Genomic DNA, 23,060 nt, shown 5'->3' on the forward strand with positions numbered 1-23,060 from the left:
GTTCAGTGGAAGAGTTGCAAAGCCAACATTCACTCAGAAGGATTCTACCATTAGCTCAACAGGTGAAAAATCTATACACCATTTAGAAAGAAGAAAGGTGTAATACAACTACAGCATAAGAAGATGCAATACAATGCCTGAAAATGTATTTGGCAGAAATTTGGCAGAAAAGGAGCTGGTAATGCCTTGAGACAAGGATGGATTTCACAGATTTATATTCCTGTTACTATGATACATTGTATTTTACATAATATTTGTGACAAAAGCGTTACCAGTAACATGCTGACCTGGGTGAGGTTATATTAACAGCCTGCCCCCAGAGGGGAATACGGCACTGGGAACTGGACTGGGATTGCTCCGTGACAGTCTGTAATATCTTAGTTTCCTGAGCCACAACGTGAGGTCTCAGCTCCATCTGCAAGCTCAATGGCAATCCTTGCTTTCTTTCCATCTAATGTGGATATTCTGCTATACTGTCTTGCTGCACTCTAACAGATCCTGACTACATTCTTTGCTTTGTGATCCAATGATCACACACTTTTTCCTATTTCTTGCATCAGGACCACACATGTTCTCCAAGAAAAGGCACACATTTTTACTAAAACCATCCATGAGGTTCAAATACCTTAAAAGAGAAAATGAGAACAAATGATTCCCAGATAAATTGCTCAACTACTTAGTTACCAAATGTCTGTTTTCAGCTCTCACCAATGCCTTTTCATTTAGGCTTAAAGTTCAAATCTTCAAAACTGCTCAAGTAACACTTTAACAGAACAAGCTTCTTAAATCTCTAAAATGAGATATACTTTCCCAGAACCTGCATTTTTACAGCTCTCTTCTAAACCTCTTAAGACTATTTCTGACTAATCTTAGGAACCCCAAACTAGCCATTATACACTCACCACAGCCCATTAATATTGTATACAGCAGTTAATATCACCTCCCCTACACCCCTTCTACTGCTTGTGTTATTCAAAACCATTGTATCTAATCCATAAGTGCAATCTACAATATTGGTCTCTAGACCTGAGATCACACATTTGGCTCTATCAAAATACTTTCCAGTTCAACTTGCCAAGCAATTTAACAGTTAGTGATCTCTTTCTATCAAATTTGGACATTTATTAGGAGCAATGTATTCTTCCCAAGAGCTAAAGCCAATGACCAAGAACCTCCTGCCATGTAGCGATGGGGGAGCCTTCCTTAGAGTTGTAAGTTCCCTCCTTACTGACAGGTTTTTGGATTCATTAACCAATTTTAATACAGTTAACATGAGTTATGACAAATATACTTAGGCAAAACCAATCTGATTAAGGCAGTATCATTAGGATCAGTTTCAAGTGAATCACCCTACAATTAACCTCTGTCTTGATTAGATTTTTTTCCACATACTGGCAAACATCTAATTTTTCTCATTCCCCTTAGACTTGGCTTATTTCAGCATTTGTTTAAGAATAAAAGAAGTAACAAAAAGCCCCCACCAAGACTGAAGTGCAAAAACAATTAAATGAAGATTTTCTTATGCTAACGGGATGTGCCAATTTCAGATGTGTTTATTTGGCACTATTTAATATAATCCAAACTATAAAGAAGTACTGAATTATCAGTGTAGTATAATTACATAATTTAAAAAAAGAGCAAAGCCAAAAGAACAGCAGAATATTTCTATGCTGTAGGTGTGACCTTGACACTTATCCATGTCTTGTTTTTCTCCCCGTGGCAAGTACAATTTCTTTCACTCAGTAGCAAAAAGTGTGCAAGACTATCACCCCCTCTTACCATTTCATCTAAAAATTATAAATACTAAATAAAAATTCATAATGCACAGATACCTTTATCCCACATACTCTATCTCTCTGTATTACATACTATAAACATAATTTTAAAAAACCTGTGATGTACATCCTCACCTATTTAACTGAAAGAACTTGTGAAGCAGGAAACTTCTTGCCTGGCTAGTTCCTCTGATCTTGTCCCCTTAATGAATTTGTTGTTACAAAAGTTTAGTTTCAAATAACAGACTAATCCTAGACATTTTAAAAGGTACAGACTACCAGTGGTATTTGAAATTTGGCTTTTCAGGCACTGTAAAATAGTACTAATTAGAGCCAAATAATATCCACCAGGTTACCATGTTTAGTTTTTTTCAAATAATCAGTTGATGTTTTAGATTCGGACTATTTAAGTTTAAACTCAGATGCACTCCAGATAAAATGTTACTTAGTCCATTGAAAGAAGTATTTAATCTAAATAAGAAGCACTGCAATATGCATAAAGAGATCCAATGCTCCTTCTCAGCATCCTCTGCAAAGAGCTGTTCTCCCTATGCTTCATTCACAAAAGACACAGACAATTAACAGGGGAAAAAATTTTGCTCCTTAATCAGCCTCTTATTATTACAACCTCTCCTCACAGGTCTTGGATGAAACATTATACTTTCAATACTATTTTCTCCTGCATTCTCCAATTCAGCAAGATAATTCTGATTTCTTGGCGTGCATTAAGTGCATGGTTCCAAACTGGACACAATGACCTAGCTGACTCCATTTCTACTGTAGGTTGTGCACAGCAATCTACATCAGTTTTACAGTGCTGAATGACAGCACTTTCATTTATTCATCCTGGTGTGACGTTACATTCTTAGAACTATTTTTTGTGCACAATACTCTTGATTTAAGGTAGCTCTTAACCCTCAATTTCTTTCTTCAGAACTCTCAGCCATTCCTTATCCTGGACTCCCCTGTTTTCTTTTTCTTTAATCTAAAATCAGGATTTTAAATTAGCCCTTAATAGCTTGAATCCCATTTTTCCCTGCTCATTCTAAGTTCTTGCTTCATGTTATATTCTCCTCCAACCTTCCAACATCTCTGCAGTGTCTCAGCCTGGTATCATTTTTCACTGCAGTAAACATGTGTGTCAATGGGTCCATTAGCATTCTCTTTTCTTGAAAGGGAAAACATAAAAGACTGTTGTTTGTGCCTCTGCATCAGAAATGACATATCTAGAACACACTTTTAATAAAGAATATAGTTCAGAGAGACAGAGGAACAGGAGCACTCTTTCAAAGAAGACTCCAAGTTAAATGCCTACCAGGATAGAAGAGCACACAAGCCAAATGTTAGAACAAGAAACAGACTTTGCTGATCCTCAGGCAAGAGGGAAAGTAGTAAATATGATCAGAGATACTCCAGAACCACAGAGGAACAGTTTTAATGAAATGGCAGGGCTAAATCAGCAACATACCTTCCTGAAAAGGTATTTTCCATCAGGAATCATACACTGATCTATTTAGATATGTAGAAACAAAGAATATGTACCTGAGATTTCAGGTGCCCTTACAATAAATAAAACTCAAGATATACAGGCCTTTTCCAGAGATTAGTTTATCTTGAAAAGCCTATCTCAGATTAATCTAATTTACAGAATATCCAAGAAAGGATAAGAAAGTGGTTTAGAATGCAATAAAAAAATGTTGATTTTATCTTTATTTCTCAACAAACTGCAGAACAGCAGTTCATAGATGGAATGGATTAGACTAAGTGTGAAATATGATTTCGGTGAAAAAAAAGGAAAGGCTACCATGGAAACATTTTTCTATCTGAAAAGCATCAGGAAAAAATATCAAGTAAGTATATGGATGATAATACAGGTTCCCCAAGCCATACTGTGATAGCAGAACATAATTCCAAATGCAGCTTATTACAAAATCTAACTGGAAGCAGGAGTCCAACACGATCCAGGGATTGGATAACCAAGTATGCAATCCAAGTAGGGGAAGGTACCAGCTCACTGTAGTGCTCAGTTACTTGTCTCAACCCACCAGCACTCCCTAGATCTTACCTAGACACTGAGCCCAAATCAGCTTTCCTCCACTGCTCAACCTCCCTCAGTAGTTGAGCAATGCATATACCAATGCACTGGCTTAACTATAGCTCCAGGCACTGCAGTTTATAGACCTGCTCAAATCCTTTTAATTACCCTCCCACACAAAGCAAACAGAAAAGGCAAGAAGAGGTTTCATGCAGTTCTCAAGGACTGTGCCTCTTTCTTGCTAAAGAAAGGAACACATCTCTGCTAAAGACAGTCAAACCATCACCACAGCTTCCAGACAAAGCAAGTTAGTGGGAACACAGAACAACAGGAAGTACAAAAGTAATTCATATGCATGCATGCATGCCTGCAAGCAGGCTCCCCCAAGGAAACAGATTTTAACTTACAAAACTTCAAATCAAGATACAAATTGTTCTATTACATAACATCATGTACAAGGGACCAGCCAATTCTGACTACAAGTGAGGTTTTGAGAAGTCATGAAAGTTCTCCTACCTGTCATTTATTTTCAGAGCCTGGAGCACACAGATACTACACATGGGGCTGCAGAGTTGGAAGGTGAGGTGGGGGAAAGACTGTACAGATTTCCTAATTCCCTGCTAGGATTTTTTTCCATCTGAATCATTGTTTCTACTCCATATCAATAAACCATTCTGCAATGGCTAGGAGGGATCTGGCAAGATCAGCCACTTCTAGTTTGAAACATCCACAGAAGCCTGTTTTTCTCCAAAGTCAAACCATGTATTCCCAGCCAACAACTCCAAGAGAGCGTTACCACACACTGCTGGGCAAATCCATGGACTGGCAGCTGCCTGAAGGGACAGGTTATGCTCCTACATGGCCACACTTTGCTCCTGCCTGCAGAGTCTCTCTGCTTCTTCTGCACCATTTGGATACTTCTTTGAACAGTCATCTGAGCTGATCCATCCCAAAAGCCAAGAAACAAAACCTTTCCTCTGGATTTGTGAGATAAATCAGGTAACTCATTTCAGTAGGAGTCAGACAGAGAAGAAAGCTGGGTTCAGGAAATGGAAACAAGTCCTCTCACCAACAGGAAGCAGTCACAACAGCCCAACCCTGGACACTACCTGAACACTTGGAAAGTTATCACCATATTCTTTGTTCTGGCCTGGTCAGAAGGTCCCTAGAACATTATTTGAAATCCCACTATTTTCTTTCTTTTTTTTTTTTAATAAACTATCCATTAAACTCCTACAATACCACAATACTTCTAAAGTTATAAGTGCACAAAATAAATCAAAATAATTGAGAGCACTTTAGATGTCACCAGCTTGACAAGCACTAGTGAAGTTGGGTGAACTGTAAAAGCATCAAATCTGCAACAAATTTGCTGGAACTCTTAGTCTGATTTGTTCAATTGCAGAAGTTCAAGAAATTTTCACAACTTTCTTATCATAGTTAAGAATACTGATCATAACAGTCTTTTCTACAATTACATCAAAGAAAGAATTATGTCATAATATTCTTGGTTTCCAAGTTCACACCTGGATTCATGTTTCAGTGTAGGTCAATTCATTCTTTAAACATTCTTCTTAAAATGAAGAGAGTTACCTTTCTGCTAACTTATATTTCAATAAAAATAATGTGTCCTCAAACATGACTATTATGGTACTTGCCCAGACCTTCAAAACCATAAGAATCTGAAGCATTGGATCTGGGATATCCCAGAGCACACAATGCTTTCCACCCACAACAGCTTAGTTATTTATAACTCTTGAAAAACTTCATGGAGTAGGGCCTGTGCCCAGCCTCTGCAGAAGACCAGCTTACCTCTGAGAAATACATGTAACATCTGCAATACAGATGGAAAGGGCCCTGAAATACTGCCAGAGAAATACAGGATTTAGTAGGTAAGACAGAGGGTACATAACGAACCTACCAAAGAATTTATCTTTTCAGAGATGAGAGGCAAAGAGGAGAAGGGAGAGATATAGGTGTACAGAGAAACAAATGGTGAAACGGGTATCTGATTGACCCATTTTGTCAGTGATCACTGAAAAGCAAAGAACCTGATCACTTTTTTTCAGTTTATTCTTCTCAGCTGACAAAAACTTATCGACAGAGCAGTTTTCAATTGTGAAGGCAACATCACAAAGAATGAGAAGTACTTACAAGCAGTAATTATTGTTCAAATTAATACTTTCAGGGATTCCTCTTCCTCACTTTCATTTTGAAGCATAGGCAAGACTCTGAAAGTAGAAGAGGAAAAGTTCATTAGTTTTTATCACAGAATCATTTAGGTTAGAAAAGACCTTGAAGATCATCAAGTCCAGCCATAAATCTACCACTACACCATGTCCTTAAGAGCCACATCTACATATCTTTTAAACTCACCCAGGGATGGAGGCTCAACAACTTCCCTGGGCAGCCTGTTCCAGTGCTTGACAACTCTTTCAGTGAAGAAAAAACTATTTTAAACAAAATCTTTCTTTGGGGTTATCAAGGCATGGAGTTAGCACATCATTTCCTAACAGTTGTCTCACTAATTCAGGATGGCAGCACACTACTGAGCTAAATGTTGACTCCTGGCAATTTAACAGAAAAGCAATCAAAAGCTGCACTATCAGACTCTGAAACAGCAAGAAACTGGTTGTTGAAAAAGCTTATTTGTGAACCTGACTTCAAGGAAAGGAATGAAAGAAAGAAAAAAAAATAAACAGGAAACCAATTAAAGCAACAATTGTACCAGGAACAGGAACAAAGGCAAAAAAATTAAAAATGCTTCAGATAACTGACTTTTACTGCAATTAGAATTCTGCCAAATTACTCTTATTTTTGAATGAAGATTAAGTGATTTTCTATTTCAATGAGAAGCTTCAGCAGCTGTACTGTTAAAGGTGAATTGGCAACTCTAAAGCTCTCAAAAGCAGCAACAGCGATAAAAACCAAATCTGAATTTTGTGTTTTCCTATTCATGTAATAAATTATTTAATGTAATCAGCACCTACAAAGTCAGAGCCCATGAACTTCCAAAAATGGAAAGCCTGAGGGAAATGGAGATAGCCTATTTTCACTTCTATTTGAGATTAATAGTCTGGGTATACTTGGCTAAGGCACTCAATGAAAAGGTTATAGCTTTTGATGTGATAAATTATCTCAGAAACCAAAAAATACAACCCAGCTGTTCCATGTATAAAAAGCAAAATCAGAAAAAATAAACTCATTCTTTTATTGTAGCACTCATCAAATCAGCTACACTGCCTGCTTCACAAAAATTGAGAGGTGAAACTTTCAGCTGAAGGTGACTTAAGAAGCCAAGCAGAACAAAATTCAGAGTGCACATGCTGCAAGAGGCAGCCCTACACAGAACACAGTAGAGCATGGTCTAGAATGACGCTTATTCTTACTTTTGTATGAAGCATTATGATGTATTTTCTTACAGGTTCATATTTCCAACTTCATTAACAAGTAGAAGGTAGTACATTATGTGAGCCATACATATGGAAAAATAGATTTAGACAGACTGGCTCATGGTAAACATGAAGTGGAAACATTTACATTTCATATAACAAAAAGAATTATTATTAAATTTACAAGTTGATTTATTTGTAAGCAGCAGAATTACAAGCAGTACCAAAAGGCCTTCCAGTCCTACCAGACTGGGCAAATCCCCATGCCCTACATTACTAACAGGACAGAAATAAAGCTCTTTGGGTTTTTTTCCCACATTTCCATAAAAAGAATGCAGCCACTTTACAAAAATTGTGCTTATCTTAAAACAGCCTGTCTACTCTGAAACATTCAAAACTTCCAAAAAGTTAACAATTTTACAGCCCAGTATTTCTAATAAATCCCTGAGATTTGAATTTTATTCATAATGTAAAAACTGAAAGTATTTTAAAAAATCTTTGCATTTCTGTTTCAATCACCTCATAAGTATTTACAAACATCACTAATTAGACAGTTGTTCCTTCCAGATAAATTTGCTCTCTTACACAGATCTTTTTGGATATAAAGGACATGAATGAACTTATAGGTAAAAAATTTTAGTTATATGCCCATTTCTGACTTTGAATTGCTTGTTTAAAAAGACTAGTCATTACTTTTTTTCTCTTTTTTTTAAATTCATCTATTTATAAACAAATATATACATCCTTATAAAGGATTCAATAACATCTGTAGTGCTCAATCCAGTCTCCTGCATTGCAACCAAAACCAAGTCCAAGACATTTCATCAACACTTTTCATGTAATTAAAGTTGTATTTCAAAAAGACACAAAATTTGAAAGCACAAGAGCAAGGTAATAGAGTTCAAGGATGCCACGCTTTAGTGACTGCAACTACAGAAGTGTAACATGAAAACACCTATATCACCTTAGGAATACAGAAGGTTGCAGCAAGGAGAAAGAAAAAAAAGAAACACTTTTCCCATCCTTTCTCCATTTGACTGGGGAAAACTGATTTAATTCTGAACACAGACACTAGACCCATATGCCAGGCCAGGACTACTTTCCCAATACCACAGGACAAATCAGACACATCACTCAAAATCCCACCTTTAGAGAATGCAAATTGTCCTGCTTCAGAAGAAGATAAACTATGCACTAAGAATAGAAAAAATAAAAACAATAAACATTCCCTTTGGATATGGACAGGATACCAGTGGAAGATCTGAGGAACAGAATTTGAACTGAAAACTGAAAACTTTATAACAAATAACAATCATATACTTCCTTATCTGCTCTACCCTCTGAGTTCAGGATCAACCTCATCATCTTACACAGGATTCTTAGATAAATATCTAAAAGATCATCTTGAGCCACTAAGTTTCTTTCTCCCCATTTCTGGGACTAGACCTCATCCTCTGATTTTCAAACAAGATTTGCTTGTAAATTTATGCCTCAGATATATTTATTTTCAGGTGTTTCTCTCCCATATATGCTCTCACGCCCAATAAACACTATTGTTATTTCTTCCCAGGTCCTCCTTGCCAAATGCTTTCTTTCTCCTTGAAGAAGGCAAGTTCAGCCTAACTAGCTCTTCTCTTATCCACATGACTTGCTCTTTTCTGAGTGTGACTGGGATCAGAGCTAATGCTGATCTAAACGTAAATCAACAAATGCTTTATTGGCTGGTCCTAACAATCTGCTTTCTAAAGCTAGAAAGCAACTGGTGTGGTTTAGAACCGTGTTACTCTCACCAAGCCACATCATCTGAGAAAGAAGCAGATCAGGAGCTGGGTCATGCAATCTGCCTCTGGTGACCAGTCTGGGTCCACCAAGAGTTCTTCACCAGTGCGCAAGTAAGTGAATTTGCAACCTATTTTTTATTTGTTCAACATTTTCTATTACTCCAAACACATAAATCTGCTCCTAAGCATGATAATCCCACCTTCTCTAGTACAAGCAATTTCTGAAGCACACAGACCAGCTTTTACTAAAGTCACCCACATTTTCCACTGCCAGCTCTACAGTTTCAAGTTTCAAGAGAAGCGACTGAACCTATGGTAGGGAAAACATTGCATGAAAAGAATCTATTTTAAACAACTAAAAACATTTAAACACAACAAAACCACTTCCAACAAACAAACAAAATCAGCAAATTGGTAAAGAAAAAGAAATGGAAAATGATTCCTTCCGTAAGCCCAAGGGAGGCTCAGAACATGATTTTTCCAGTTTTAAGAGATAATGTATGTTTCTAATGAAGAAGTAGGTATATAACTGAAAAATTGAATTTCATTTCTCCTATACCTATCAATCCATCTGCCTGGTAGCACTGCTAACTGCTAGTACTAAGCAAATTTCCTTAAACAAATATGGAAAGAAAAACATCCCATGGAGACAGAAGGAAAGCTATTGTTTTTAATGTATATATTTAAAAAATCATATAGAGTTTTCTATATATATTACATAATGGTTTGGGATTTGGTTTTGTTGCTTTTTTTCCCTTCAGATTCCTTGCTAAGAGCGAAAAAAGCTGGCATATGCAAGGTACAAAGTCAAATCATCAAACTTCTACTGCCAGAGAAGCAGCTCCCAGGAATCATGTGTTTTGCAGGGAAGTGCACAGGATTCTTTCTGCAGCTCAATTTGGTATAGGAGGTTCCCCTTCAAACAAGCTTTGATTACCAATGGTTTGAGAAGGACATAGAAGTTGGTCAATGAAATGCCACTTTCAATCAAGCCAGATCTGGGAGCATAATTCCTCAATATTCATCAAAATAAGCAGAAAATACAATGATGTGCCCATACTTGTTTTTTTTTTTTGTAACACAGTACTTTGCCACTTTGACCTTGTTCTTAGAGTACACCATTTTTAACAGCATAAATAACAATTGAGAACAAAACTTAGTATCATTAAGTGCTTATCCTTTAGAGAAGAAAATATAAAATAGCTGCTTTAAGGTACAAAGGTTCTTCACGATATGGAAATTTTGACACATAATGGTTTCTTAAGGAACAAACTCAGAGCACTCTACAAAACTGACGCCGTACACAAAACAGTGCACAGACCCCTGACTTCTTTCGTGGGCATGTTAAAGGGCCAAATGAAGAATTAAGTTACAAAATAACATCTCAAATATAAACACACTTTTAGCCTATCCACTTGCCAGGAGGCAGGCGACTCAGAAGGTAATAAACCTATTATTGCACAGTTCTCAAGTTCTTTCCTGCTCCTCTCCTTCAAGACACAATGGCCCAACCACTTGACTCATTTCTCCTTTTTGTTTACATGGCCCTAGCTGACACATCCCATTACACCTGGAAGACACATCACTGTTGCTCAGTATTTGCAGGCCTACATTTTTCACTTTACAGAATTTCCTGTATGCTAGAGTAACATTGCTAATGCATTACACTATTGCACATGTGATGCAAATTTGGGGAAAATTTGGAAAAACATATCAAGCACTGGACCTCTTTTAGTTCTCTCAAATCCAGGAAAACATATGTTCCTTTTCCCCAGAGTTCCACTTTTTCTCAGCCATGTGAAGTGCCATCTGTGCTTCCCAGCCTGGCAGGCTAAAACTCTGCTGTCATTCAAATCACCAGTGAGCAAATTAAAGGCAAAGACTGTCCTCTTTAATAAAACAACAAGACTTACAAATGGCAACCTAGATCACAGCAACAAAGGAGTGAGTGGCAAGCGTGGGTAGCTAAAGGGTCACAGGGAGGAGAAGGTGGCAAACAGTAGAATATCTCCAGAGCTTCTTTGTAAACTTCTGCCTCTAGCAAGCTAACACAAGAACTATGGGAATAAAAAAAGGGTAGCTGAAAATCTCGAAAAAGAAACAAAAATATAACTCAACTGACACAAGACATCTCGTGAGATACTCCACCCTGTTAGAAGGCACACTTGGCTCAGGGAGGACAGATATATATATATAGGGTGGGGCAGGAAGTCTTCTCTTGAATATCTTCAGATTAGTCTGCTCTGAAATACAGAATGCAAAAGAAGCCAAACATTCCGCATAACATCAGAATGGGGAAGTTACAATGAGCAGGAAAATGTAGACCTTCTATAAATTACAAAACCAGAAAATTTAAGTGGATGAGGGAGTTGGATGGACTGTTGAGATTGTTTATTTCCTTTTTTTATTTTTTTGGTTGTTGGGTATAGTTTGGTTTTTTTTCTAGACAGCTAGCAGAATCATTCAAAGCATCAGATTTAATATTAATGATTCACAGAGTAGGCCTTTTAGAAGCAGATCACAGATAAAACTGAGTTAATCTCTAGTTAGTAACTGGCTTAACTATTGCATTTACAAAAGTTAACCTGAAAGGTTGCATCAATATATTAATGACCAAAACTTTCCCAGACACTGAAATGCAAATCATCATGTCAGAACAAGTCCTGAAATACTTTTGATAAAGGCCAACTGCACTCTCCCAACCTCTGGGAGCAATCTGAGGGTTATCACATGGCTGGGAAAACTTCCAACAGCACTGCACACACAGCTACCTGTTTTAAGGCTGAAAGATTAACAGAAAGGACAAATCTCAATCTGTGCCAGCTGTCCTCAGTAACAGACAATGGTCCACTTTATTAGTGATGATGCAGTCAAAAGGGATTTGAAATCAAACCAGCTTAAGGAAACTAAAATTAAGTGCAGATAAAGTCTGGAAAAGTACATTTAAAAAAAGAGGAGAAAGTAGTAACTATCTTTAGAAATTCAACCAAAAGAATGAGAAAATTTAAAGGAAAGGAAATCACACAGAAAGAACACTCTGTAGACACTGACTAATGAATGAAAATACTGGAAAAAAAGCTGTCAGGAAAACCCAATTAAGAATGTTGTCAAGTGAGAATACAGTCAACATATAGAAGAAATAACAGTCTACAAGCTGAAATGCTGGCAAAACCCATTCATTTAAAATCAGGTCAAGAAACATTTTTTTTTAAAAGGCTTTGAATTTGAGGGATGAAATTGTTCATTCAGTACAGCCTCATGTTTATTTGTTACCAGTTGCAGTAATTAGCTCAAAAGAGAAAGTCCATCCTACTAAAAGACAATGTTTGACAGTCACAGGAAAAAAAAATCAGCAAGCTTAACAGAAGACAGTACCATATATTTCACTGAAAAACAACTGTGATTTTGAAAATACAACACAAAGGAACATGGCTGTAAGTCAATTAAAAAAAAGTCTTATTTGTTTCTAGTTCATATTTATATAAAAAAGCTAGAGAATCTTGTTATTAATTTGGCAGAATAACTTTAAACTGTGGAATTTAATTCACACTATCAAAGTTTTGACATAAAGCAGGTGAAGTTTTTTAAAAATTAAAAAAGTATACACCTTACACTGCAAATACCAGCTACCCCTATAAATACCATTACTCAAGTCCTTTACAGTCAGAAAAAATTTATATTGAAAGAGATGTGAACACCCAAGAGAAATACCAACAGAATTATTGAAAATCCTCTACATATGAATTGAAACAATTCACTAGTAAATTAAAAGAAAGAAACCACATTTTCTATTGTGCCCTAGATGCCTCACCCTTTTCAGAAGGTAGAAAAAAATGAAGAAAGAAAAGGGTAAGTTCTTCAAACCTACCCACAGTGAGCACATGGTTTGATTTTGCTATGGAAATTGTACTAGGAATTCATACGTAATTTCATTTTTCCTTTAAAGCTTTTCAAACAAGAACCAAATAAAAATCATAGCACTTTATTTCAAAGTCTATCATCGATCAGCTTGAGTGATTCTGGTTTTATTAACTGACTGGTCAGGTAGCAGTGCATTAACAAGATTGTGGTCAACCTCACTGCTGTGACTCAGAGCCACACCAGCAGCTGCGCAGATTTCAAAGATAGTATCAATCCTGTACTGCTGCCACTGCTCCTCCGTGGGAAGGCTAAGAACAGATGCAAGCAGCATTCAGCAACCAGGAAGCTGAGAAAAAAAGGAACGCACAACACTGCTTCCCTTGAGAGCAGTGCAGCTTCATGTTTATCAGTCATGGAAAATGTTCATGTTTATCAGATGGGTTAATCAAAGGTAGATCTTCTAACAAATCTTCAAACAAAGTAAGAAGACTATCAAATTTAAGATCCTTGGAATTAAGATCAAAGAAGTGGTCAGGGATTTTCAATAAAAAAAGTCTGAAAGACCTTTCTGCAATATCTGTTAGGTGCCTGATAATGAAGGAAGATGAAAATCTGTATTAAATATAACTCCATCAATATTAATATTATACAGAAAACCTATATAATTTATATAATTCAGTGCAGCAGAAAATGCCCTTAGAATATATTCCTTGGTACTACACACCGAGTTTTACAGAACCTAAGTGTTAGGGAAAAAAAACCATGTACTAATACTAGAGCACATTTCATTTCAGAGAGATTTCAGGTCTTTTAAGTTGCTGGCATTTGAAAAATTTTTGACATCTTTTCCTTGAGCAGGCTTCACCACAAACAGACTAAAGCAATGTGAAATATTAAGAGCCTATTCCTTCAAATGTACACTTCAATGTTTCTCCTGAAGTGGTTGTTATTTTCCTATCTCCCACTTTTACTATCCATTAGCCAATCTTGTATAACTTTCTTACTCCTCTCATGCTTAATTTATAAAGAAAATATTTAGCAAATTATACATGTCCTTCCTACTTAGGGATAAAAAGTAAAAAAGTTACATGTTGATTTTTAATCAAGTTGGATTTCATCTTTTTTTCTCTTTCAGTTTATAATGTATGAAGGAGAGCAGACAGACACTGCAACGAATTTACTGTGGGTTAAAGGCTCCACAAAAAAGTGCTTCATACCCAAAGCAAGAATACATTGGTAGTAAGTTGGGTTTCCCTACAATACCCAATGACTGTGGTACAAGCCCCCCAATGTGATCAGTATAATCTGGTATAATTACATATTTTTGTATATACCTCAGTCTACATGCATATAATGTGGATAAGTTTAATCTACACTATACATATAACCCAGTTTTCAAACAGCAAAAACCTTTATATAAATTGCACCGAGCTTCACTTCTGTTTCCCTTTGTAACAGCTGCTTCATTTGACCATTGATCACCCTTTCCCATCAGTCAAGAGATGCTGGCAGACACCAAGCCAAGAAAACAAGGCAGTACTCAAATACCAAGAGACACAGAATTATGAAAATGGGGTTTCTGCTAAATCCTGATCCCAGTAACAGGACACTAGGAAAAGAAAAGGAAGTATATGGATGAACTCTGGGAAATGTGAAAGAAAACACATTGAAACAACATTAAAAAAACCCACATGTAATCTTAAGCCTGATACACAAGCAAAATTTGTAGCAGCTTTCACTGTACATTTAGTTTTACAGAGACACAGTTTGACATCAGTGCTGTCCATCAGTGAACTCATTAGAGAGCCTACTGGATAAAGAAGGACAAACTTGTCACAACATTTCACACATTTCCATCAGGAAATAGTCTAAAGCTGAGAAAGTACAAGATAAAAGACAGATGAGAGACAAAATTGTTGAAGCTCAAAATGTACCCTCAAGTACTGAGTCTGCCTTCTAAATAACTTTTCTCTACATACTATATGTGCTGTCACCAATTACACATATGTAATTAGTGCAATTAAAAGGAGACAGGCACCTGTAATAGTACAAGTGTCATTAGAAATCAGTTCAAATGACAATATTCCATTTTGGTTTACCATTGTTTATTCTTATATACTGTCACTCTATTTTTTTATGTTAGTACATACCAACTGCACATCTGGGACTATCTACCTTCAAAATAACAGTAAGTCTTCGCACAGCATATCCAAACACAGCTGAATAATTCTCAGATGGGAATCCACAGTTCACAGCATTTTTTTACCTACAATCACATTTGACCTAACATAAGAATTTTTAAAAAGCCACAGCAGAGCCCTGAGCTTTAGATACAATTCAACACCAGGTGATGGCAGTTAATAAACATCATATTAATAAAATATTTTCAAGCAAAAAATCAAGAAAATAACTGTCCAAAGGAGCGCTCCAAATGCTTCCATTTCACAGTATTAATGATTTCAAAAAGAACAGTTAAAACTATAATCTTTTTTGATAAGGTATGCTTAAACCAGATAAATAATCAATTTCATTGTGGTTGCTTCTGCCAGGGACAGTAAGAAGTTAAATACTACTGTAGAAGACTTCAAGAGAAAAGCCACTAACAAAAGGTTAGCAATCTAAAGATTTCCTATTTGCTTATGACTTCAAGGTCTTGCATAACAGAATGGCACAGAGAACATTAGGTACACAAGCAGGTTTTTACTGTCCTAGAAGTCAGGTCACAGTAAATCCCTTTAAGAAACAAAAAACTGGCTAAATATATTTGACTTACAGATGCCAGTGAGTGTCACCCACTATTTACAAGCTTCTCTGCAAGAAACAATTTTCAGGGACACCGAGGTTGCACCTTTGCTGTCTAACACAGTATGACCATATTGTAGCATTTCACATCAGCGTCACAAGGAAATATATTTAAATGAAAATTTAAGAACTGTGAAAAAGTGTTTCTGTATTTATACTAGCTATATGAACATGAAGAAAGTCAAAAGGCCTGACTCAGCATGAAAGCTGTTCAGAATCTGCATGCACCTTCAAAATAGCACTGTGAAATAAATAAGATACAATTCTGCTTACTATTTTTTCCACTTATTTCTAAATATAACCATGTGATTGATACCCCGGTTAACATTTCTGATGGGACACTAAACTATTACCTCCATTTACTAGCTCAGATTTTTGAAAGCATAAAAAATTAGTAATATAAGTCTATAAAATCTAAAGCCCAAGATTAGTCATTTAATTTTCTAAACAATCTATAGCAAAACACCTCTCCTATGAGGAAAGACTGACAGAATTGGGATTGTTCAGCCTGAAAAAGAGAAGGCTTCAGGGTAACCTAAATGCTGCCTTCCAGTACCTGAAGGGAGTCTAGTGAAAGGTATCCCTGCCCATGGCAGGAGGGTTGGAGCTGAATGATCTTTAAGGTCTGTTCCTGCACAAACCATTCTATGATTCCATGACACTCAGGATATCATACCAATGCCTTAATCAGCATGGCATGACTTGAAAACACCTGAAAATCTGTACTATATTGTGCCACAGTCAATTTTATGCTCCTCTTCCAAATCTCTTCTCTAAGAAAAGGGCTCTCCACTGCAGAAAGCAGGATGTTAGGTAAGCAAGAGAAAACCTGGAATCAGACAGGCCAAGGTACAACAAAAGGCATCCCCAAAGTTAGCAAATATAAAAGTACCAATCAAAGATCAGATGGGGTGGGGGGGAAATACATGTCACATCAACAAAAACTGCAGCTAAAAAGGACTTAGATTTTATCTTTTTCTAATGACAACTGATGTCCACTTGACATAAAAAGTTGGATAAAAGGGGATTTTAACCACAGGTGAAACCTGTAAGTGTGAACAAACCAACACTGGAGACATGCATGCAGTTAAGCAATCCATTCAGCAGGCATACAAATGTGTCAGTTCCCCTTCCATTCTTGTGAAGAATGAACAAGCCCACCCCAAATAACCACAACACCCAAACAGCAAACCTGAGACCAACACAGTTGGAATAGTAAATGTACTCACAATCTAGATAAGAACATGTGCCACAAAAGGCACAGTCTTCAAAGTCTTAACTGAAAATACAGTTGGTCACAAATCTGTGACTGCCTCTTCAAAGCCAGGACAGCAGGATCTTATCTGCTGAAGGAATTGAGGACACAGTGGATTTGGAAATAAGCAAAAATCAATGCTCTGTATAACAGTATTTCAAACTCATTCTTCAGAAAGTCTAGATCAAAACCTCTCTGGTGAAGAGATGCCAGCATACCCTGTCACATCTCAACACATGGTTTTATGACCCTGTGTCAGATTTCAGTCCTTGGGATATTTCCTATTCTTGTTCCAACAGCTTGAAGCTTCTAGACATGTTCAGTGTGCCTAAGGATAAACTGTGAGTGATTTTGTGCACACACACAGAAGGCTCTTAAGAGCAAGCAACTGAGTACAGACCATGTTCTCTCAGCTCTTCTACAGACACAGAATCTGCAGAATTATTAACATTACCTATGCATGATGCTGCAGTACGTTGTACCGGAAAATCAAACAAGCATTTTAAATTATGCTGATCTCTCTGTATCTCATATGTATGCCTGGCTCCTTGAGAGACAAACATTTCTGTGCTCTACTTATACTGAATTCCTCATCTGTAAGAGCACTATGTGTTGTAATTAAGTGAAGGATAAAAGGGCTTTCTCACATGCATTACAAGGATCTTGCTGCCACTGAAAAAAAGTCACATCAGAAAAAAAACATCAACAACCTGCTAGGGGACATCCCCCACTCCCTAGGAAGTACACAAAGCATATATCTGCAGAATCTGAAAATATTGTCATAGGGTGTAATGTAAGCTGCCATATTACCAAAATTGCCATCCATCTTTACAGCCCAGCAGAGCAAACCTCAGAGTATTGACACCTAGTCCAGCACCACCTCATTGACGTTAAAAGGCAAAAACCATTGCAAAGAGAACGTCTAGCAGTTCAATCCAAAATCCAGACTGCTGAGTAGGCATCTGCAATGAAGAATAACTCAAGGAGAACATCTTTCAATGCCACTGAATGCCTGCAGTGGGCCACGTGAGGAAAAAGGTGTAAGTCACGCTGTCCTAGCTGCTATAAGTTAAAAACACCCCAAGCAATAGACAGATCAAAAAGTCAGATGCTGTACTGTTAAAAAACAAATCCCAAGATAACTGTGAAACAGATTTAGTTATTGAACAGAAATGTGAAGACATGCATCAAGAAGACTGTAAACTGTGAACAAGTCATTGTAAACCCCAGACTACAGAAAAGGGAAGGGCAGAGACTTCCCTTGGCACAATCCATGGCACAATACCACAAAGGTGTCCCAGTGAAACCTGCAGAAGTAAGGACAACATTTCTGTTTGATTTAAGTTTTTCTCCTGTATATTCAAATCTTGCCCTAAATAAGAAACAAATGCTTGCCTAGGCAGCTGAGAGAAACCAAAGATGTTGCCCTGCCATGAATGGTTTAATACAAGTAGGGGTGGGAGAAAATCAGAAAGGGGGTGGAGGAAGAGAGTATTCATCAACACATTACAGCCACATTAGATGACTGTATCCTTGAGAGGGAACAGTTTTTGCTATTGCTGTGTGAGCACTGATTGTCAAACAAAGGAAGTTGTTTAGCAAGCACCCAAAAGGAGAAAAAATATCAGTTAAGTATAGCATATCAGGTATACTACACATTTTATCATCACAAATAGAGGCACAGAGCTAAAGGGTCCAGGCAATCTGAAAGCTCACGTTCTGAACTTGGTCAACAGGATTTTTCCTTAGAGGCAAAGGGTTTTAAGAAGAAATTTTGTAATTGAAAACATTAATAATTTAAACAAGTATTTTTATTATATGTTTTCGAAACTCTTCAATAAACAGCATATTGGACAAATACTTACTTTAATACTTTTTACATCAATTAAAAAAAAATACCTTCAAAAAAATAAACTCCAAAAAGCTTAACAAATATATCAGTACCCATACAAATCAGATTTACTTTGAAAAGTTACTGTGTCACTGTGCAAACAAACTATGGTGAAGTACAACAAAAGTAATATAACAAACTAAAGATGAACATTGGGAGGTTATTGGAAGAGAATTCCTATTGCTCTTTTACAAAACCTTTTGTAAGAGCAATGCTTTGAAGAAAGAGTTTAATTCACAGCAAGTCAAAATTGACGTCCATAAGATATTCACAGCAATGTTCCACAAGTTTCTAAAGAGTCTGTAGCATGCAGAATTAATAATGTCATGGTGATATTTATTGCTATTAACTGCCTCACAAAAGAAATTCTCTAATATTACAGAAAATTATTCATCATAATATAAGATTATGAAGCAAACATATAATGAAAGCATTCTCCTAAAAAGCACTTACATTCAGAGTATTGCTACCACAAAGCAATTGTAGCAGCACAAACTTCATCAAGCTCTAGAATGACCAACAGAAGTATTTATTTTTACCATGTGATATATTCTGAAAATAAATTATGCACATTGTGCTTATAAATATCTAATATTTGAAGGAACTAAATACAGTCATTGATTCATGGAAACTACGCTTTGCTACAGAATTCACCATTTGTTTTAGGGAGGATATCTACAGAGGACAGGTTAGCAAGTACAAATGAAAAGACAAAAACATCAGAAAAAGATCATTCCTCATATAACATCTCACACTTAGATAACAAAAAAGAAAAATAAATTTTAACTATACATATACACCCAGCCTGTTATTTCATAGTAGCTCTCTGCAACAGGCAAGTCTTCTGATTTGAAGACTTTTAGTCAAAAGTCTTCCAAAACAGTTACTGGGCTCCTTGCATCTTAGGACTACATCTCTTCCTTTATTTATTCCCTACCCTGAAAATGTGGCAGGGGAGGGAGAAAAGAGTAGGAAGAAAAAATAATCATCTGAGGGATTTAATATACAATATTTGGGGGGGTAGGGGGAGGGGGGGTGGAAATCAGAATTGATTGCAACTGATTTAACAGGTTGTCAGAAAATCATCACCTTGAAATGATGCATTATGAGCTACATAATATGAATATACATACATATCATAACAAACGACCAAGAGAGATCACCAATTTTTAAGGCTGACAGATACTTCATTGTAAAAGAATAATTTTTTACTTTAAGTTGCCAAAGGCTTTTCAAGACGACCCATTCTGTGCCAGGTGTCCATGTCAAAGCTGCTTCAAAGTTTACACCGTATGCAAAACATATTTTTCCTCCTTCCAAGGAAAGCTACATAAAAATACACTTTTGCCTCATTACAAAAGGTTTTCTTCAAAAAGTTTAATCACTCATACGCTTTAAGCTCTACATGCATCTTTCTAAGAGACAGCACCCTGACATCCAAGTGATGCTTTTGTCAAGCTCACTGTAATGTAACTGTTACTGATTTTGTTTTGATATGTTGCAGCTGAGCCACCTACATATTCTGTCTGTACTTATTCCATTCCTGTAAGGCTTCTGGGAACTAAAGATCCACAGGATAACATAGCTTAGAAGGGACCTTCACATGTCCCTCAGTCCAATCTCCTGCTCGAAGTCAGACATAAGAATGGGTTGCTCAGCTTTCCCATTTGGGTCCTGAAAACCTCTAAGATAGAAGCTGCACAGTTTCTCAGGGTAACCTCCTACACAGCTTCAATACTCCCCATGGAAAGAGTTTTTCTTTATATCAAGCCTGAACCTTCTGTGTTTCAACTGATGAACACTGCCTCATGTCCTCTCCCCACACATCTCAGTAAAAGAGCCTGACTCCATCTTCTCACTGATGTCCTCAAAAAAACCAGTATGTTGTTGTTTGATCCCACTGAGATCATCTCTTTCTCCAGCTGAAAAAACCCATCTCAGCCTCTCCTCACAGGATGAGTGTTCCAGTTCCCTAATCATCTTGGTAGTCCTCCATCAACTTTACTTCTACTTATCAATGTCTTTCCTGCATTCAGAGTCCCAAAACTGGGCACAGCATCTAGATGCAGTCTCATGAGCACCAAGTAGAGAGCAACAACCACTTCCCTCCATCTGCTGGCTATGTTCCTTCTCATAGAGTTTCACCTCATTGGATGTTGCAGCCCTTCATTTTTTTAGACTGAGAGAGTCAGGGTTGTGGAGAATAAGAGGGAAACAAAGAGGAAAAGGAGAGAAGGCTCCTCTGAAGCCTTAGAGCACTTTGCAGACCTAAAGGAGGTCTATATAACAGCTGGAGAGGGACTTCTGACAAGGGCATGCAGTAATAGGGCAAGGCGGAATGGCCATCAGCTGAAAGAGGGAAAGTTTCGATAGGACATTAGGAAGAAATTTTTTACTGTGAAAATGGTGGAACTCTGGACCAGGTTGCCCAGTGAGGTTGTGGATACCCCTGGAAGTGTACAAGGCCAGGCTGGAAGGTGGAAGGTGTCCCTGCCCATGGCAGGGGGCGGGAACTGGATGATCTTTTACGTCCCTTTGTATAGGGTGTGACTGAGATAGAGTTCTTTTTTTTTCCTTTTCCAAAACAGTCCTCAGTGCTGTGCTTTACACTGGTAGCTGGGAACCATTCCATGATTCTGCAGGGGCATGCTGCTGCTGATCCATGGGCAGAGTGCTGTCTGCCAAGACCCCAGGTTTCTCCAGCAGAGCTGCTTTCCAGCCTGTCAGTCCCCAGCCTGTAACACTGCAAGGTGCTCCTGTTTCACCAGTGTAGGACTCTGTTCTTGAATAAAGCTCCAGATGGGCCTTGTGTTCACAGCAACAAAGTCCCCCTGAATGGCAGCCCCATCATCAAGCACAACTATCTCCCCCCAGTTTGGTGTCATCTGCAAGCACAAAAGCACACTTTGTCACTATTCAGCACAAATCCCTGCAGTACCCCTCTTGTTACCAACCTCCCTATATGACACACTAAGCACTCCTTTCTGAATCCATCCATCCGTCCGTCCATCCATCCATCCATCCATCCATCCAGTCTTTTTTATATCTTCTAGTTCTCCAGTAATCTGTTATGTCCAAATCTGGATACAAGAATATCATTGGAGATTGAGTTGAGAATCTTGCTAAAGTCCAGGAAAATTAAATCCACTGTTCTTACCTCTTCCAAATATTCAGTCATCTTACCATAGAAGGCAATCTGCCTTGTCATGCATGATTTACCTTTGACAAATCCATGCTGATTGCTCCCATTCACTTACTTCTGGTGACCAGAAATGTGTTCCAAGAAAACCCATGTCTCTATTTTCCCAGGGACAAAAAGGAAGCTAACCAGTTTGTATCTCTTTGGGCTGTGTTTTGACCTTTTCCGGAGGGTGCATTTGTTCAGCCATTGAGAGGGTCTCCTGGTTTCAAAGATGCTAGGGAAGGACCTTGCTGTGACACTGGCCAGCTCTATCAACATTCACAGGCATCCTTTTGGCCCCATGCACTGGTAGGATTTGAGTCATCTCAATAATCCCCAGCTGAATCCTCAGCCACTGCTGGCAGCTGCTCTCCTCAAACCCTTGTTACTAAGCACAGAGGCCTGGGAGACCTTGCTGTGCCTCACTAAGGAACAGAAGGATCACGGTACCCCAGCCTTATCTGTATCCACTGTCACTATGACACATAACGTTCCAAAAGAAGCTCTTATTTTACTTGTCCTGCTTTTCACTACTCAAGTACTAGAAGAAACTCTTCTTGCTGCCCTTGATCTCCTTCCTAAGCATCATCTCTAGGTAAGCATTGGCTCTCTTGATGTCATCCCTACATACCAGGACAATTTTTCTAAATTTTTCCTTTGTAGCCTGTCCCAGCTGCCCCTGTTTGTATATCCCATTTTTGCACTGCAGCTCAGACATTAGTTCCCCACAAAGTCATCTCTGGATAGGCCAGACTTGCTTTCCTGATTATCAGGATGGATCTCTGGCATCTAAATTTATTCTCAGTGATACCTCTGCTGGATCCAACAAGTATGAAAACATAAGCTATCCATGTAAACAAAAGGATGGAAAAGAGAGGAACCAATACAATTTGACTGAAGAAAGAACTGCAACATGGGAAAAAGCTGATACAATTGACACACTGAACACAATCTTGAGTTTGGGATACAGACCAAGTCTGAGATGGCATGAAAGGAAAAAACAAATTCACATGAGGGAAGTCAGGAAGAATGAAGCACAATAGTGAAGGGGGAAAACTACAGAATACAGAACTACAGGAGCCAGTGG

General features: G+C 37.7%; 1 protein-coding gene across 6 annotated transcripts in view; it reads right to left on the bottom strand.

Annotated features, from left to right (window-relative positions):
* The window catches only part of FUT8 (fucosyltransferase 8), a 101,324-nt gene that overhangs the window by 73,914 nt on the left and 4,350 nt on the right, over positions 1-23,060 (bottom strand). For 5 of the 6 annotated variants that reach the window (XM_054276044.1, XM_054276043.1, XM_054276046.1 and 2 more), the window contains exon 2: positions 5,965-6,041. The gene's annotated coding sequence lies outside the window, so the exon portion shown is untranslated. Of the gene's footprint in view, positions 1-5,960; positions 6,042-23,060 lie in introns of all 6 variants that reach the window. The other variant, XM_054276042.1, reaches the window with a different exon arrangement.

The sequence above is a fragment of the Melozone crissalis genome, unplaced genomic scaffold, assembly GCF_028551555.1.
Source record: "Melozone crissalis strain CALT ecotype California unplaced genomic scaffold, PUWL_Pcris_2 ptg000018l_1, whole genome shotgun sequence".
Taxonomy (NCBI): domain Eukaryota; kingdom Metazoa; phylum Chordata; class Aves; order Passeriformes; family Passerellidae; genus Melozone; species Melozone crissalis.